Below are 13,571 nucleotides of genomic sequence, written 5' to 3'. Positions count from 1 at the left end.
AGCTAAAGTGGATAGAGACAAATACTTTAAACTGATGGTATATGGAGGGGATTATAATCAATATAATGAAACAAGTTGTATGAAGTGTTGAATGTAAAACTGATGATGTCCCCTGTAAACTTTCACTTAATTCACAATAAAACCTTAAATTAAAAAAAAAAAAAAAGAAAGAAGTCAAGTGGCGTATTGCATTAGACAAGTCTATTTCACAAGATCTCTTTAAAGTGTTCAAGAGCAAAGGTGTCAGTTTGAGGACTAAGGTGTGCCTGACCCAAGCCATGGTATGTTGAATAACCTCGTATGCATGTAAAAGTTGGACAATAAATAAAGAAAACCCTAGAGAAATTTATGCAGTTGAGTTACAGGTTTGAGAAGAATATTCAAAGTACCAAGGACTGCTAGAAGAACAAAAAATCTGTGTTGGAAGAAGTGCAGCCAGAATGCTCCTTAGAACCCAGAAAGGCCAGACTTAATCTCTCATACTTTGGGCCTATTATTAGGAGGGACCAGTCCCTGGAATAGGATATCATGCTTGGTAAAGTGGAGAGCCAGCAAAAAAAGAGGAAGATGCCTGACATGATAGATTGGCACAGTGGCAGCAGCAATGGATTCAAGCATAGCAACAATTGCGAGGTTGGTACAGGACTAGGTCATGTTTTGTTCTGTTGTGTATAAGGTCTCTATGAATCGGAATGGACTCAATGGCACCTAACAAGAATAACAACAGCAACAACAGGATTGATGGCTTCTTTCTCTTCAGTAGCCTCTTCCTCATGTATATCTCAGGTGAAAGTGTTCTCTGCTCTGCCTCACCATGTATTGTTTTTCCACTTGCCTTTCAGAAATGTGTTGAAATGCCTCTTCTACTGATTGTTATTCTCTCTGCTCCTTCCTCATCCTTGTTTTGTTTTGAATTTTTCTATTTCTTTACTATGATTTAGTGGGTGTAAATGAAGGGAGAAGAAACAGATCTGTGTGGCTAGTTAGCAGTTTTGAATCAGAAATAATTTGATATCATAAGCATCTTTGTAGATATACAAGCTTATATTGGCTGTGTGCTGTGGAGTCGGTTCCGACTCATAGCGACCTGTACAGTGTTTCCAAGGCTGTAAATCTATATGGGAGCAGAAAACCTCATGTTTCTCCCGTGGAACGGCTGGTAGTTTCGAACTGCTGACCTTGCGGTTTGCAGCCCGATTCGTAACCACTACACTACCAGAGCTCCTTACAAGGTTATATTAGGAAGCATTTATTAAAACCATACATCCTCTATTTATTGTAAGATTTTTCACATGAAACTTCATATAACATTGGTGATTGTGATATTAGGACTGGCATTAACTGTAAAAGTTTAATTATGTTATATTAAGCTATTACTGGATATCATCATTATATATTGTTGTTGTTAAGTACCGTAGAGTCAGTTCTGACTCATAGTGACCCTGCACAGTGTTTCTGAGGCTGTCAATCTTTACGGGAGCAGAAAGCCTCATCTTTCTCACATGGATTGGCTGGTAGTTTTGAACTGCCGACCTTAAGGTTAACAAACCGTTTTGTAACTCCTACGCTACCAGAGTGGAGCCTATAGTAAATACCTGATGATCTGCTTCTGAAAAAACAGCCATTGAAAACCCTATAGAGTACAATTCTACTTGGGGTCACCACCATAGTTGTACCTGACTTCACAGCAACTGGTTATACTCTCTGAATAATGTATAATGTAAGCGAGCTTTGTGTGATAGACTTCTTGCACAGTAAGATGAGTCTACATCCTAGCCTAGGTAGCACACAACCAAATAAAGGGAGAAGACCACTGATCTTGGAAACCATACTTATAAAAACTTAATTGAATTGCATGGATTGAGCTGAGTACTTTTTCATCTGAAACTCGACTTAATTTAGGAAAGCTTTATGAAGAATGATGGCCATATGCCTAAGTTTAGTGTTGGAATCAGGGTGTGGCAGGAGTACAGTGCCAGAAAAAGATTTGATTTAGCAGACTTTAGTAGATTTAGAGGCTGCATATGAGTTTCTTCTAGGTTTGGAAAGTATGTAGTATTTAAGGGATCATTGCATCCCTTAATTTAAAAAATTACGTTTTGTTTTTTTGTTAAGTGCCGTCGACTGGTAAGTTTTAACCACCAACCTTACCGTTCAAACTGAACTTATGGTGGAGTGCTTATCCTACAGTGCCATTCCAGGATGTTCAAACTGATAAACTTTGAGGGACCCCAATGTGGTGATATGGAGCCTAAACCATGTTTTTGTTAAGTGCCATTGAGTCGATTCTGACTAATAGCAACCCTGTTTGAACCACCAACTTTGTTTTGCAGTCCAGTGCTTATCTTACAGCATCAGACCAGAAGTCCTTAAATGTCTTGATGGAAGGTGTTTTCAAATACCTGCTTAAAATATCGGAAGCCTATATATATTATGAAACAGAAGTCATTGCTGTCTGACATGATGGACTATTGGTGTCGTACTATAGAATCAGCACTGGACTGCTGACAGCACGACAGGTCAGCAGTTCAAACCCATGAGCTGCTCCTCTAAAACCCTCTACAGAGTTGCTGTGAGTAGGAACCAACTCGATGGTACTTAACAAAAACAACTCTGACATTATAAAAAATTATAAAATTGACTCCAAGTTAAACAAACAAATCAACAAACAAACCCTTTGAACACATAATTACAGCTCCAGTGAAGATCATTTGAGCCACCTTGACTGAGCTGGTCTTTTGCCCACTTCCCAATATAAATTTATTCATATCAGTACTTACGTGGCAAGGTAATTTTAGTTTCTTTATTTTGTATGATATTTTGACTGTAATCATTAAGGTTTCTTTGTAATTGCATGTATTTGAAAATTATTTAAAAGTTAGCTTTGTTTATCATTTTCCACAAATGCTTCTAAAAGTTTGTTGAGTCAAATGATGGCATTGATGGTAATGTAAAACAATTAGGTTTTTATCAACCTTAATGATTTTTGTAATTTCAAGCTTAATTTGAAATTCAGGGAAGTAGAGGATTTCCTGTATCAGTCAAAATTTATTGTAAAAGAACAAATGATTCATGGCCCATCATGACTTTGAAGAATCTTCTTTCCTTGGAAAACAGTAGGATAGCGTATTACTTTCAAATTAATCTATTAGACTCATTCTTTTATTTTACGTTAAAAACTCTTGCTAACTTGAAGACTTTTTACCTGTTTGTAGTCCATCAGCTTTTATAACCTTGCATGTACTATGTTGTTGTTGCTAAGTACCCTTGAGTTGCTTCTTACTTATAGTGATCTAAGTACAACAGAATGCTGCCCAGTCCTGTACCATGCTCATAATCGATGATATGTTTGAGACCACTGTTGCAGCCACTGTGTCACTCCATAATTGTAAGGTAATATAGTTTAATAGTCTAGGAAATAATAATCAAAGGAAACAGTAGAACTCTTTAGGACATAGACCTAGAAAGGAACCTAAGTTATGACATCAAGAAATTAATAAGTATTGACTTAAATTCTATTCTATTGTCATAGATAATCACACTCACTTTCCAAAGGTTCCAAAGACCAGGTCATTATACAAACATTGACGTTATGCAAAAATGAAGAATGACCACTTAAGATCATAAAATGGATAATGACTATCATTACATAACTGCTCTAAATTACATCATTGTTGTTGTAGTTGTTAAGTGCCGTCGAGTCGATTCCCACCCATAGCGATCCTGTATATGGTTTCCAAGGAAGCAGTTGGTGAGCTTGAACCACTGACCTTGCAGTTCAAACAACTTTGCAGTCTGATGCATTAGCCCACAGTGCCACACCAGGACTCCAAATTACATCATGTTGTTGTTGTTATGTGCTGTGCAGTCGGTTCTGACTCATAGCAACCCTGTACAGGGTTTCCAAGGCTGTAAATCTTCATGGGAACAGAAAACCTTGTCTTTCTCCCGCAGAACAGCTGGTAGTTTCGAACTACTGATGGTAAGATTAGCAGCCTGAACTGTAACCAGTACGCTATCAGAGCTCCTTAAAATTACATCATAATAACTGCCAAATTATAGCATTACATAATGCCAGGTAACTAAGAGTCAGGACCCAGCCAAGCTGACACATAACCTTAACCTTCATAGTCAGAACTGCTGTTGCTTCCCACCTCAGTGTTTGTTATTATCAGATATATGTCATTAATATGCAATATAGTAGATTTTTTATTCTTGTCATAAATGCAAAATGTTGGATAATGACATAGTTGATAAGTAAGTAGTAGAGGTATTTTCTACTTGTTTTTTATCTTTTTTGTTGTTATTCTTGTAAGGTGCTGTTGAGTTTGTTCCAACTCATACCGAGATCTAACCATTTTGTTGACATGAGCCAATTGTTGCTGCCATGGTATCAGTCCAAAAAAGAGTCTCCACTTTTCTAAACATGATGTCTGTCTCCAGGGACTGGCCCCTCTTGATAATACGTGCTAAGTGCGAGAGATGAAATCTCGCCATCCTAGCCTCCAAGGAGCATTTTGGCTGTACTTGTTCCAAGGCAGATATGTTTGTTTTTATGGCAGTAACTACTACTTTCAATATTCTTCTCCAATTCCGTAATTCAAATGCACTGATTCTTCTACAGTCTTCCTTATTTATTGTTCAACTGGCACATGCATATGAGGTCATTGAAAATATCATGGTTTGGATAGGCGTACCTTAGTCCTCAAGTTGATATCTTTACTTTTTAATACTTAAAGAGATCTTTGCAACAGATTTGCCTAATGTAATACATCATTTGATTTCTTGACTGTATTTACATGAGAGTTGATTTGGGATCCAGGCAAAATGAAGTCTTGGACTGCTTCAATCTTTCTCCCTTTATCATATGTTATTTATTGGTCCAGATGTGAGGATTTTTGTTTACTTTGCTTTGAGATGCAATCCATAATGAAGGCTATAGTTTTTGATCTTCATCAGCATGTATTTGAAAAGCTTCTCTTTCCACAAGCAAGGTTGTATCATCTGCATATTGCAGGTTGTTAATAATTCTTCCCCCAATCATGATGCCATGCTCTTCATTTAATCCAGCTTCTTGGATTGCTCAATTAACAGATTAAATAAGCATGGTGAAAGGATGCAGTCTTGACACACACTATATCTGATTGTAAACCATTCAGTATCTCCTTGTTCTGTTGTAACAACTGTCTCTCTCTGTTTGTTTTTTTCTTTTTTTTTAATGTTTTATTGTGAATTATATGATAGTTTACATGGGAGAACTTCAGTTTTACATTCATTCCATCGTATATCATCTCACTGCCATGGTTCCAATCCCCTCCATGCATCATCAACCACCCAAAGGGTATATCCCAGAAACCCGCCCCCTACACTTCCCCCTCCTCCCCCCAGTTTTCGGCCCACAGTCCCTTTCCCTCTCTGGGTCCAAAGTCCCCAGTCGCTTCATCACTCCATGTCATCATCACTGTCTCCATCTCAGGCATCTCTGTTGCTCTTGGCTCTTCTCCGTTGATGGTCCCAGAGGCCTCCGCTGCTATCTTGGAGAATTAATCACTCCCTTCCTTGTTACAAAACTTCTACCTTTGCTTTTCCAACCCTCATAATCTGTCCTGATAAGCATTATTCACTACAGTATCATGAGTTACCCATCTGTATCTCCTATCATCCACTCCGCCCAGACAGATTGAATAGTACCTACTGGAGATTCTGCCTTCCGCCATGCTTCCTAGCACTAGGTTCCCTCTTGACGTTTTTTTCTTTAAAAAAAATTTTATTGTGATTTTAGAGAAATGTTACTTAACAAATAAGATAGTCATCTAACAATTTCTATACATGGATATCCTGAAGAATGAACTAATCTGTTTTGGCAGAAGTACAGTCAGAATGCTCCTATAAGTGATGATGGTGAGATCCTGTCCCACTCACCTTGGACACATTAACAGGAGGGACCAGTACCTGGAAAAAGACACCATGCTTGGCAAAGCAAAGGTTTGTGGAAAAAGAGGAAGACCCTCATGAGATGGATTGATGTAGTGGCTACAACAATGGACCCAAATATAGCAAGGATTGTGAGGATGATGCAAGGCTGGACAGTGTTTACTCTGTTGTACAGAGGGCTTCCATGAGCCTGAACTAACCCAGTGGCACCCAACAATATACATATTATTCAATGACTCTTGATTTTACTTTTCACAGTAATTCTCCTTATTTCCATTCTGTGTGGTATGTTTCCATTAATCTGTCTTCCTTGTCTCTGCTTCATAGGTTACCTAACGACTGTCTCTTGGTCTAAGTACAAGTTCATCATGAGTATAATTAAGTGTTCTGGAATACCACTTCTTCACAATGTTATCCAAAGCTTGTCATGATCTATACATTCAAAAGTCTTTGAATAGTCAATAAAGCAAAAATAAACATCTTACTGGTATTCTCTGCTGTCGAGATCCATCTGCTGTCAGCAGTGATACCCCTTTGTTCCACATCCTCTTCTGAATTCAGCATGAATTTCTGGCAATTCCCTGTTGATGTACTGTTACAACCATTTTAAATTATCATCATTAAAATTTTACTTGCTTGTGATATTAATGATATTGTTCAGTGATTTCTGCATTCCATTGGGTCAGTTCTCTTTGGAATGGGCACAAATGTGGATTTCTCCCAGTCTGTTGGCCAGGTAGCTGTCTTTACTGCATCAGTTTGTTGAAAGATTTCAACTTATATTTTGTCAGTTCTTGGAGACTTGTTTTTTGCTAGTGCCTTCAGCTGCTGCTTGGACTTCTTCCTTCAGTACATCAATTCATATGCTACCTTTTTGACATGGTTGACTATCCACCATTTCTTTTTGGTACAGTAGCTCTATGTATTCCTTCCATCTTCTTTTGATGCTTGTTGCATCAAATTTTTGCCCATAGAATCCTTCATCATTGCAACCTGAGGCTTGAATTGTCTTTAGTTCTTTCAGTTTTTAGAAATGGTAGCATTCTCATCCCTTTTGGTTTTCTAACTCCAGATCTTTGCACTTTTCATTTTAATACTTCCTTTGTCTTCTCGAGCTGCCCTTTCAAATTTTCTGCTTATCTTTACTTCCTTATTTGTTCCAGTTGCTCTAGCTTCTCTATGCTCAGGAGTAAGTTTCAGAATCTCTTTTGACATCATTTTTGTCTTTTCTCTTGTTCCTGTCATTTTAATGACCCTTTTTTTTTCCTGTATGATGTTCTTGATGTAATCCCCCAACTCTTCTGATTATCAATCATTAGTGTCTAATGAGTCAAATCTGTTCTTGAAATGACTTCTAAATTTATGTGGGATATATTCAAGGTCATATTTTGGCTCTTGTAGACTTGTTTTAATTTTCTTCAGCTTCAGCCGGAACTTTTATATGAGCCACAGTTTCCGCTGGCCCTTTTGGCTGATGATACTGAGCTTCTCCACTGTTTCTTTCCACAGTTGTAGTCAGTTTGATACCTGTGTATTCCATCTGAGGAGGTCTTTGATGTTATTTACAAAGGGTGTTTTCAGTGAATAAGTCCTAGGTCTTACAAAATCGATCTTCAGCATTGTTTCTGTCACTAAAGCCATATTTTCCAACTACTAATTCTTCCTCTCTGTTTCCAACTGTCTCATTCCAATAATCAGTAATTATCAATGTATCTTGTTTGCATGTTTGGTCATTATGAAACTAAGAAGTTGGTAGAATTCTTCCATTTCATCATCACTGACTTTAGGGACTGGTAAATAAATTTAAATAATATTGGGATTATTATTAACTGGTTTTCCTTGTTGTTGTTGTTAAGCCCCATCAAGTAGTTCTTGACTCATAGCAACCATGCATAGGGTTTTGGTGTTTTTATTTTTTCAGCTTTTATTGTGAATTATGTGATAGTTTACATGGGAGGACATTAGCGTTACATTCATCCTATCATATTTTGCTTCATTGCAATGATTACAATCCCCTCTATGCATCTTCAAACAACCAAATGGTACACCCCACAAGCCTGTCCCCCGCCTGTCAGCACACAGTCCCTCTCCCTCCCAAAGTCCAGAGTCCCCAACTGCTCCTTCACTCCATGTCATCATCTCTGCCTCCATCTCTGGTGTTACTGCTTCTCTGGGTAGGATCCTGTACTCCGTTCCTCTCCCTTGATGGTCCCAGGGACCACCACTCCTGGACTGCAAAATCAACCACTCCCCTCCTTTTGTTACAAAATGTCTACCATTACATTTCCAACCTTGCAGTCAGTCCTGATAACAATTATTCACTATTGTACCACAAGAGTCCTATCCCCATCTTCTTTCATCAGCCCTGTCCAGGCAGATTGGAAACCACACAGAGGAGATGCTGCCTTCCCTGGTACCCCCTGGAACTAGGCTCCCTCTTCAAAGCTTGTACCTAGTCATTTCTTGCCTTTGTAGCCCCCCATTTTGGGTAGTCAATGTCTAAGTTGCCCATCTCTGTCAACCGTGCATACCAAGGGGGTGGGGATGATCCTCGATGTAAAGATTTGTTCCTTCTTTCAAGCTACTACATCCATAAGTATAGGTCAAGTTAATCAAATTGTATCAGACTCCTCTTTTTTCCCTCTTCTTTCTTTTTCTAGTTGAGTTCTGATGATCCAGCCATTGAAGCCAGGTCAAGTGGGTACTGTCTGCTAGTATGGGTGTTCTTGTGCATCTCCCCTCACTTCTTATCAGCTGGACGCTTCGTTCTCCGCTGTAGCCCTCTGTGGCCTTGTCACTGACTCTGGGCCCAGGAGTCCCCAGGTCTTGCCATAATGCTGGCCAACCAGATCTCAACCCAAGTTGACAGGAGTCTGTTGAACGTGGTCAGACTTAGCTCACAACTTCATTGCTTTTTTTCCCCTACTTCCTCTTCTCCATGACCAACGTGGTCACCAGCCAGACTACATGCCTGCACATGTATTCCCCTTGATTCTTAGTCTTGGAAGGGGGTTTGCCCTGAGGGGACCTGACCGCTTGTCTTGATTGCTCCCGGGTGAACAGCTTGCTTGTTCTTGTAGTAGTCAAGAACAAGCAAGCTGTTCTTGCTTGTTATTGTTTATTTTTTCGGAGCAGAAAAGTTTTATTCCTTTTAATGACAAACAAACCACATCCAAGGCCATAACTTACAGACAAACCAAAGTAGCCATTGAAAGCATTAGGTATTAAGATATAAGACATACAATAGGGATCTGGGGGAAATGCTTCACTATCGGAAGCTTACACCAGAAATGCTGGAATCAACCGTGGGGCTCTGCTAGTAGCATGGGTGTGGCTGAGGGTAGGCGTGTTCCTGCTGTGCTTTACAGGACCGAAGCATTTTAAACTGCACTGATAGGTACACGTTTTCATGTTGAAGGGAAGAGGGAACCAGCTCCCTCCCATTGGGCATTAGGCTGCCTTGCTGAGAGCCATGGCGGAGAAGCGACCTCCACTTGCTCACACTCAGTGAATTCTCTGCAGACTTTGGTTGCATCCTGCAGTAGAGAGCCCTCTGAACTGGTTCCATGGTTCACGGGAAAGGCATCCGTCCATCTAGTTCATAGAGGTGGCCATCCATGTTGTTAAACAGAATACAATGAAAGTTTACTTTGTCACCTACCCAACTCTGGCTCTCCTGTGCCACAGCATCATGGGCTGGATGGCCTCGTTCTTTTCAAAGCATTTTGCTTTGTCTTCAGGGGACATCTTCTCCGTTTAAGAAAGAAACTGTTTCAGGACTAACCCATTCTTGAATTCTAGTTTGTCCTGATTATTGGACACTGTGTGGATAAGCCCATTTGTACCACAGGACTTCCCAATGGTCTATTTCATAAAGTATACTTTAGGACTAACTTCTTGTCCCTTCAGTTCTTCGATCTGTTTTTTCCTAAAATTCTCATGCTGAGCAGTGAGTGGAAAGAGCATCAATAGCGCGCAGGCAGGCACTGGTACAGAGCCCAGCGCTTCCTCCTCCAGCCCTAGCACATCCAAGAAGTGCTACTGGCTGGCAACCCCTAACAGGGCGAGCACTTTGTTCAGCATCTCAGGGTTAATATCCATCAGTTTGGATAATTAAAGAGTTCCCAATTTGTATAAGATAGGCAAGGAGAATGTTAAAGGTTGTCTTAATTACAGAGAGATCCTTAAATTTCATTACTGTAGAAGAGACAATGGGTGCTTACTTAAACACCAGTAGAAAAATGGTACCAAAGATGAATGAAATATAAGCTATAGCAAAATTCAGAGTGGAAATGTTCTGGATGTCATAAACATAATTAAAAAAAAAAAACAAACAAACATCCTAGTCACGTCATGTAGTATTTAACTCATGGTGGTGGTGGTGGTGGTGGTAGTGTGCAGTTGAGTAGGATCCGACTCATAGTGACCCGGATAGAATTTCTGAGACTGTAAATCTTTACAGGAATAGAAAACCTCATTTCTCACATTTAATTCATAACATCGAATTATTATTGCTGTTTTATACTATTTAAATTGTTATTTTTGTTGTTAAGTGCTGTTTAATTGGTTCTGACTTGCAACAACCCTGCATAGGATTTCCAAAGCTGCAAATCTTTACGGGAGCAGAAAGCTTCATCTTTTTCTCACAAAGCAACTAGTGGGCTTGACCACCAACCTTGTGGCTGATAGTCCAATGCTTATCCTACAGAACCAAGCTCCTATACTATTAAAATACTAATTAAATAGGACACACATTTTATTTCTAGTGTAGCACCTGACACTTTTAGAGGGGCTTAATAAGTGTTTGTGGTGTTCTGGTGTGGTGCTGTAGGTTAATGCGCGAGACTGCAAAGCCATTTGACCTGCAAGGTCGGTGGTTTAAGCTCACTAGCTGCTCCTCGGAAACCCTATACAGGTTCGCTATGGGTCGGAATTGACTCAACGGCACTTAACAACAACAACAAGTGTTTATGGGGTGAATGAACCATGTTTATTCTTTGGATCTGGATGTGATAAGGAAATGAAAGAGCTTTGAACTTTTCTTAATTCTCTGAATTCTTGGAATAAAACTACTTATGCATCTTTCAAGAAAGATTATTGACATATCTCAAGTTATTTTGAGCAAGTGTTTGGCTAATTTGCTAACATAGGTTTTAAACTTGAAATTATATTTTGTTTAAAATTTCCATGTTTTATACAACTTATTTCAGTCAAGGACTTTTTGGTTATGACACCTATTGGAACTAACATAAATTAGAGTTTTGTCTTTATAAGCAGTCAAATGAATTCCATTGGGCTGTAAGGAACTGAAAGACTGACAATAACTATAGTAGCTTGTCAGTAACTGTGTTCTTGTTTGTGTGTCTTTTTCGCCCTCAGCATTCTGTTGTCGTGCCATTTTATTCTTTTCTATCCAGCTTCCTCTCTTCTTCTCATCTAGGGCCGAAATGGCTTCCTGAGTCTCTTACATGGTAAGTTACTTCAAGGATACCTGTGGTCACTTAGTCTAAATTCCCGGGGGCAACCTATGGTCGCTTAGTCTAAATTCCGGGAAGCATGGGTTTGATTAGCAGCTGGGGCTGGGTGTCCACTAATGATCTATCAATAGTTCTGCGTCATGTACGAGTTCTTGGTCTCATCTGCTCAGCGTATGGGCCAGTTTGATCACAGGTGCTAGGCAGATACCCCAAGAAGTGTCGTTAACATGGTTTTTGGAGTTCATTTTAAAAGAGCTTCAAAAATACAATTATAAACATTTTCTTGTAGTCTTTAACAATAGAAGCAATATCACTGTTTATCATTTGAGCAGGTTAATGTTTATAATTTATCATCAAACCATTTACAACAAAAATAGTCTTGCCCAAAATATTATCTCCAAAAATTTTAAAGCTGAAAGACTTTCTCCTCTGAGAAAAAATTCTGAAAAAAGCCTAGACTATGATTTAGATAGTAACATTCTTTACCATGTTATCAGAAGAACCGTGTTCATTTGCTGTTCATTTCCAAGGATTGATACTATGTTACTACATTTAAATTTATATTTTTTGGAGAGTGATTACAACAAAATGAAGCCAATCTCAGAATTACCCTATAAATGGAATGCAATATATAGTTAAATGATAATCAAATATATGAAAAGAGTTTTACAGGCTTGTTACAGAGTTCCAGAACTTCTACTTTGTTAAATCTACTTAAAATTCAATTTCATTTTTTAAAAATGCAAAGGCAACCAATTTAATGAATTATTTAATGGTTGAACATTATTAACATATTGAAAATATGTCTTCAAGTGTCTAGTAGAAATGCACTCTGAAGGAAAGGGTAACTATCACTTTTAAAGCAATCCTGGTATTTCTTGTCTTGGTAACAGACCTCACACCTGTTATCCTTTTTCTATAAATCATTGCTATGTATTTGACTTTCTCCAGACAAATCTCTGTGATCCACAGTTTTGGATGTTATTAGACTGACTTCTATATACTGTATCTGAATCTTAATTAAGCAGTTCTCTACAGATTCTTATTTTGAACATTTAATTGTGTTTTATGTAAATGTTTATATAACATATTAGTTTTACAACAACAAATGATGACTATACACTTGGACTTTACCAGATGGAATATACACCAATCAAATGGACTAAATCTGTGGGGGAAAAGTGATGGAGAAGCTCAAAACAAGGTCAAGGGCCAACTGTGGAACAAACCATCAATTGCTGGCATGTAAGTTCAGGCTGAAGCTAAAGAAAATTAAACAAATTCACAAAAGCCAAAATACAACCTTGAGTATATCCTACCTAAATTTACAGACCATCTCCAGAACAGATTTAAAGCACTGAACACTAATGACTGAAGACCAGAGGAGTTGTGTGTGGGAATATATCAAGAGCATCATACATTAAAAAAAAATCATAAAATCATTAAAAAAGACACTGAAACTTGCTCCTGAACAGAGAGTAGCAAAAGCAAATGGAAGAAATGAACAAAATATTTCAAAGGACAGCTCTAGAGGACAAAGTAAAATATAATAGTGAAATGTGCAAAGCCCTGCAGTTAGAAAACCAAAAGGGAACAACACACTCAGCATTTCTTCAGCTGAATGAATAAAGAAAAAATTCAAGTCTCAGGTATAATATTGAAGGATTCTATGGGCAAAATGTTGAATGATGCAGAAAGCATCAAAAGAAGATGAAAGGAATACATAGAGTCATTGTACCCAAAATAACTGGTTGATGTTCAACCATTGCAAGAGGTAGCATATGATCAAGAATTGATGGTATTAAAGGAAGCAGTTCATGCTGCACTGAAGGAATTGGTAAAAAACAAGACTGTAGGATTTGATGGAATACAGATGGAAACATTTCAACAAACTGATGCAATACTGGAAGCCTTTGTTTGTCTTTGCTAAGAAATTTGGAATATAGCTACCTGGCCAACCGATTGAAAGAGATCCATACCTGTGCACATTTCCATAGAAAGGTGAGCCTGCAGAATGTGGGGATTCTTGAACAATATCATTAATATTACATCTAAGAAATTTTTTGTGAAGATAATTTAAAAATTATTGTAGTAATACATCGACAGCTACTAGAAATTCAAACTGGATTCAGAAGAGGACATGGAATGAGGAATATCATT

At 38.4% G+C, this 13,571-nt stretch overlaps 1 protein-coding gene and 1 pseudogene across 2 annotated transcripts in view; one reads left to right on the top strand and one right to left on the bottom strand.

Moving 5' to 3' along the window:
- BRE (brain and reproductive organ-expressed (TNFRSF1A modulator)) overlaps positions 1–13,571 on the top strand; it is a 746,464-nt gene that overhangs the window by 76,772 nt on the left and 656,121 nt on the right. The window lies entirely within an intron of this gene.
- On the bottom strand, positions 9,385–10,035 carry LOC102841025 (annotated as a pseudogene).

This window comes from Chrysochloris asiatica, unplaced genomic scaffold, assembly GCF_000296735.1.
Source record: "Chrysochloris asiatica unplaced genomic scaffold, ChrAsi1.0 scaffold00016, whole genome shotgun sequence".
Classification (NCBI taxonomy): domain Eukaryota; kingdom Metazoa; phylum Chordata; class Mammalia; order Afrosoricida; family Chrysochloridae; genus Chrysochloris; species Chrysochloris asiatica.
The sequence above is the reverse complement of the archived record's forward strand: the minus strand, read 5'-3'. Positions and strand labels throughout refer to the sequence as shown.